Source organism: Mustelus asterias, chromosome 20, assembly GCF_964213995.1.
Source record: "Mustelus asterias chromosome 20, sMusAst1.hap1.1, whole genome shotgun sequence".
Lineage (NCBI taxonomy): Eukaryota > Metazoa > Chordata > Chondrichthyes > Carcharhiniformes > Triakidae > Mustelus > Mustelus asterias.
This window is the reverse complement of record NC_135820.1, coordinates 14,417,559-14,423,969: the sequence shown is the minus strand read 5'-3', so window position 1 is coordinate 14,423,969 and position 6,411 is coordinate 14,417,559. Positions and strand designations below refer to the sequence as shown.

Here is a 6,411-nt window from a genome sequence, read left to right as displayed (position 1 = left end):
CCTGCGACTCATCTTGCTGAGTGTAATAACAGTCAGAATTTTCTTTGGACACTCTGCAGCCCTGGAGTAAAAGGGACTTCCTTTCCCAGCCATTGGGGTGGAATCTGCCCCATCGATCATCAGCGTTCCTGTGTGTGAACCGCAGTGGTGAAGCGCTGAGACCAAGTTCAAATGGGTGGAAGGGTCCATCATGTTGCTCTGGGAAGACATGATCCTTTTCCTTCAATGACGGACACAGGAAAGTCCTTGAGCGAGCCTGGGCTGCATGGAATGCTCTGGGTGGCCACTCCATGGTTAATTTTGTGTCTCCGAACAGTGATTCCTGCATTTTTGCCGGAAGTTGGGGATGATGGTGCTTCCCCGCCACATCCCCTCCCTCGAGGAGATCATCCTCATGCTCCCACGTCTTTCTAAAGCTGTCCGCTACACTGCTCGACACCTTCACGCCAAGATCTCTCAACTTGTGTTGGGAAAGGTTATAAATGTCCTCCAAAGTCTGCCCTCTGTTTCTCCAGTCCTTCGACTCCCTCCCTGGATCCCGACTAGCTGTGCTCTGCACTTCCCTGGGCAATGTCCCCCAGTGAGGAACAGCTGGTGAATCTTTGTAGGCCTCCCAGATTTTGGCCAGGGAGCTGCAGTTCCTGAGCATCTGGCTGTTGAACTGCGGTGAAGCAGCATTTGTAAAGAGTTGTCTCTCCGACGTCGACACCAGGCATTTAGACCGGATCGGGTCCTGATCAAGAACCTTCACTGTTCCTGTCCCGAGAATCCACTCGCTCGCTGATGGACTCTTTGTAACAGTGGGGGGTCGAAAGATGCTTGCAGTGACTCTGGCCGCTTCGAAATCGCTTGGATTTTCCCACAGCCAGGAATGATGTTGGCTGGGATGTTTGAATGAAGAATCTTCCTCAATTCCTGCACAGGCACCATCTGGATTTCCAGCATCACCCTCAGTAACATTCTGTGGACAGATTTCCGAGACCCCTGGGCTGGATGTAAAACATGCCGGAATCTTTAATCCAGAAAAACCTGTGGTATCCTGCTTTCTGTTCAAAACTCCTTTCACCTGGTTACAAAACAAGGCAGAGTGTGAACAAGCCATGTTTGTCTAAACAAACAGCCATGAATGAAAGATAGGATGCTATTCAATGCTGAGAAACACAAAAATCATTAAACTATACCCAAATATTCAGAGATTGTAATGTGTTTGCATCCCGTAACCACCTGGCCCACACTCTGTGCTGCGCAGAACACGCACGCATGCCCAACCCCCCCATCCCCCCCCCACACATGCACACCGCCCCCCCCCCCAGCCATCCACAACCCCCCCAGCCCAACACTGCACACACAGGCAAACATCGCTCTGGTCCCGCGCGCACATGCAAACATCGCCCCGCATACAAACACACACGCAAACATCACCCTGGCCCTACGCACAGATTTCCCTGGCTACACACCTACACACACACACCTACACATCCCTCCTTCCCATCCTGGTCATGCACACACATGCAAACATCACCCTGGCCTGCACACAAACATACATGCTAGCATTGCCGTGCACACACACGCAAACATTGACCTGGCCTGCACACAAACATACATGCTAGCATTGCCGTGCACACACTCGCAAACATTGACCTGGCCTGCACACAAACATACATGCTAGCATCGCTCTGGCCACATACACACACACCTCAAACATCACTCTTGCCCCTCACGCACAAACACCTGCAAACATCATCCTGGCCCCACGCACACACATACACACGCAAATATTGATCTGGCCCCACACACACATTATCAGCAGGGTATTGGGGAATGTCACACAGTGAGACAGTCTGTATCTCACAGTGACCATGAGCAGGGTTTTATTTTTGGGGAATAGCACATCCCTCTCTCTGCCCTCACTGTAACATTTTTGGGCTGTACATCATCAAGCTTTCATTTACCGTCACTGGAGTTGAATGTGTTGGAAATTCACACATTTCACTGTCCTTCCTGACCAGGAAGCCCTCTTCGACGACTTGATGCTTTGGATCTGGGAGTTTTCTTCTGACACTGTTTTCATCATCGGGGTGGATACCGGTACGGTAGAATCTGCGGAACCCTGATGAGAATCATTTGGTGCAGTTATTTAGCAAATGGAAATCATCATGTTACAATGGCCAGATTTGTGCATGACTGATATCAAACTGCAATTTAGTCAGCCGATGAATTTTTAGGTGTTTACTGAGGACTTTTTAAAGAGAAAAAAAGACAGTGACCAAAGATGGCTGCCATGAGTCACCTGATGATGGATTGTAATGTAACCACTTTTCTGGGAATTTACCATATCGATTGCAACACAGACATGTCCTGACTTTCGCTCAAAGAACTTCACACATGAGGGCACTGAGGTTCACTTCGAAAAGGAACACCTGAAAGGAATGAGACCTAGCATTTACATTTTTCTATGACTACCACCCAGCTGATGCCCAAGTCTTTTACCAGTAATGCATCCCCAAGGACAATAGCTACCTGGAAGGTGTTCATCAAAATGAATAATGACTCCTTCAGAAGATAATGATTGAGACATTACAAGCCATAGAACATCAGATATTAGATAAGCAACTCCTTACTGAAGCCATTGTGGGGAAATAAGGTTGCGGGATTGCTAATATGGGACCGTTTCTGAAATTGCCTTAATATAGATGCGAAACACATCAGTAAATAGTGGTCTGAATAAACTGCCAGTGCAGCAGTAAAGGAGTTCCCTTCTCTTTCTCTCTTCAAATTATATTTTAAAACCCCCATCACAGAGATAATGAATTTCCATTGAAGAACGTCAGAAGCAAAATTCATTGATTTCTTGAAAAGATGAATTACGGATTAAAAACGAAATCGCCTCCAGCAATTGTGGCTCCATGGACTCTGCCCCAGCAAAGAACTCATAAACGTACGTGTGTGTGTGTGTGTGCGTGTACGTGTGCGTGTGCGTGTGCGTGTGTGTGTGCGTGTGTGCGTGCGCGTGTGTGTGTGCGTGTGTGTGTGCGTGTGCGTGTCGGGTGTGGTGTGGTGCGCGTGCAGTGCACGTGTATGTGGTGCACGTGCGGTGCACGTGTGGTGCGCATGCGGTGCACGTGTATGTGGTGCGTGCGATGCACGTGCTGTGCGCGTGTGGTGCGCATGTGGTGCGCGTGCAGTGTGCGTGCGTTTAATGTATGAATGGTGAACAATTTTCCGTAACTCATCATGAAATATTAGGTCCTTATCAAATTTAATGTTATTTATGGGGCTGCAATTAGTGAACATGTCCGACTTCAGTCTTTGGCCCACTGAGATGGAGTAGAGGCACTCATGCATTCTACACTCTATCCTAGGTTGCCTATCACTATCCTAAAGCCTTCAAAACCCTATCACAGCCAGGTCTGGAATGGTAAAATAGGGAAGCCGTTTCTACCCTTCCTCACATGCTCGTAACAATTAGGAATGATTACCTCTGCGGATCATAGTACAAAAGCTGCTGTCTAATTGTTCCCACACTCATGCACATTCCCCACATTTCTATGATTTTTTTTCTTTCAAATATCTACCCACTTCCCTTTTAGACTCTTATTTATGTAAGTTGCTCTATGGTTGCTTTAATTACATGATTTGTGGTGATTACATGAGGGTGTTTCACAGGCTGATGTTTAACTTCAGTTTCTATTCTGTTCAATAAAACTGTTGTGTGTTGCTTTGAATCTACATGTGCAAACATGTTCTTTTTCTTTTTGATTTAAACTCACAACCCGTAACATAATTCGGACATTACACTCTCAATTCAGGCTCCAGACCTTAAAGTTGCATCACATCACTTCAGGTTATTTTGCCAGTTCACTTTAAACTGGTCTCTGGTTACTGTCCCTTTAGCTGGGACAAGAGCTTCTCTTCCCCTTCAGGGTTTTCCTATTCAACGATCGCTGCTCCGAGTGAGAAAAAAAAACAGTCCCTGAGGCAAAATTCATTGACACTTGGAAAATTACGGGCTAAGAAATAAAAGTCAGCTCAGATTTGTGAATGGAGATAAAAACAAACAAACAAAAAAAACAATGAGAGAGAAAAACAGAATGGGCAAACAATCAGCAAGTCGACCAGTTTTCTGGCCTGTCAGGGAATCCAGGCATATGGGAAAGCAGTGGTAAAGTGGAGTTGAAGCCGAAGATCAGGTTTGATGGGCTGAATGATCTACTCCTGCTCCTCTTTCTGATGCTTTTGTGTTCTAAGAAGTGTGAAATTATGTATTTTGACAGAAGGGAGAGGGCAAGGCAACACAGACACAGGTCGAACGAGTCTGGATGGACAGAGGGACCTGGGGCTGGTTGTCTGTAAATCGGTAAAATATGACAAGACACATTGAAAAAGCAATTAGCGAGGCATCTGGGATCTTGGTCTTCACAAATATAGGTACTGAGTATAAAAGCAGGGTGTTATGGCTGAAGCTATAGAAATGCTAGCTACAAATGACAGCAATACAGTTTTTTAGTACAGAATGCGAGCATTGCTGGGAAAAGACATTTTGTCAAAACTTTTTCCCTTGAACTCATCAGGTCAATGATAAGAACACCAATGTCTGGGGAAACATCCAGTTCTGGTCACCACACTTTAGGAAATGATACGAGGGTGCTGGAGAGGATGCAGAGGGAGATTTACCAGAATGGTTCCAGGGATGAGGGAATTTCACCTCCAAAGTTATTTTGTTTTTTCTCCTTGGAGCAAGGGAGATTGAGGTGAGAGTTGATGAGAGGTGCACAGAATTCTGACAAGTGAAGTTAAAGCAGAGAGGAAAAAGCTGCTCCCATGAGCTGACAGGATTAGGGGACACAGATCCAGGGCTTTGAACTCTGGAACACACTGCCTACGAGGGTAATTGACGGGAAGAGAAACAATGAAAGAAAGTGGATGAGTACTTGATGGAAATGTGCAGGGAGCAGTGATAGATCAAGGGAATGAGGTTAGCTGGATTGTTATACAATGAGCTGACATGAATTTGATGGGCCCAAAGACTCAATAACTCTTCAGTATTCATTCAGTACCTCAGTTCAGTACCTTTGCCTCCACAAGGGAGCTTCCCTTTTAGTTCCGATTCAGCCCTTTAGCGATCCTTTTTATAGAATCCCTACAGAACAGGAGGAGGCCATTCGGCCCATCAAACCTGCACTGAAAACAATCCCACTCTATCCCCATAACCCCGCATATTTACCCTGCTAATCCTCCCGAAACTCGAGTCAATTGAGCATGACCAATCAACCTAACCTGCACATCTTTGGATAGTGGGAGGAAACCGGAGCACCCGGAGGAAAGCCACACAGACATGGGGAGAAATGTCCACACTCCAAACAAACTCCACACAAACAGTGACCAAGCCGGGAATGGAACCCGGATCCCTGGCGCTGCGAGGCAGCAGTGCTAACCACTGTGCCACCCATATTGTTTTGCATATGTTTCTGAATGATTTTTTTCAGCCACTGTAGAAAAGCAACAACTGTTTGAGGGGTGTCCCCCCATCAATCCCCCACCCTCCACCCTCCAGCAAGGCAATTAAAAGCAGCTCTTACCAGGTATGTCCATGGTGCTGGCAGCAATATCTCGTTCCTGTTCTCCTCTCAGTGTCAACTGTAAGTTATGGGGAAGTGCTTTGTGCCTTTTGACAAGAAGATCCAGTAGCTGCTGTTGCGTCTCCTGCACTAGATTGTGGCCAGGAAACGCACGGTGGGTGTTGAGGGTTTTGATGAGCTTCTGGGCTAGGTCTGCGATGGGAAGAGGAGCACACCCTATTGCGCCACCGGGGAACTGGACACTGTTCTCTGCGCCCTGGGAGGGAGGTACCCCTGCGGTCGGAAGCCATTCTGCGCTGGCACTCTCGGCGGCCGGCTGTGGCCTGTGTTCTTTGGCGTTGGTCCTTGGTGAGCTGGGCCCTTCAGCAACAACTGCGGCATTTGTGTCCTTCCTCCGCAAAGGGCTACAATTCGCAACCTCCATCGCCACCTCAACAGGTGGTGGTGTCGGCTCTTTGGTGTTACCTTGCTGGCACTTTAGGGTCGAGTCCTCCTTCAAAATTCTTTCAATGGCGACAGATTTGACCTCCTTGTTGAAGATGCCCATGTGTTGAGTGAGGCGATTTTGGGTTATGGCCCAGCTCGAGTTGAGGGACAGCTTGGGAGCTGGCCGTTCACCTGCACAAGAGTTACCAGCATGTTTGCAGTGACATTCATCTGGTCGCCGCGCTTTCTGAGCCACATAGCATGCCTTGCAGCTGGACAACTTTCCAACAATCCCTTTGCCGAATTTGGCACGGTTCAGCTCCCGCCTGGTTCTTTTACGCTTGACTCTGAGGATTGTGTTATGTGTTCTAACCGTCAGCGAGGGGTCCGGTGCAGGCTGAGAGGC

General features: G+C 47.5%; 1 long non-coding RNA gene across 1 annotated transcript; it reads right to left on the bottom strand.

Moving 5' to 3' along the window:
- Positions 1-1,006: 1,006 nt before the first annotated feature.
- LOC144508220 (uncharacterized) lies at positions 1,007-5,790 on the bottom strand. The gene is made up of 3 exons (XR_013500255.1): positions 5,580-5,790; positions 1,953-2,110; positions 1,007-1,066 (listed from the first exon to the last, which is right to left on the bottom strand). It is a non-coding gene; the product is annotated as an uncharacterized LOC144508220 (long non-coding RNA).
- Between the last annotated feature and the right edge of the window lie 621 nt (positions 5,791-6,411).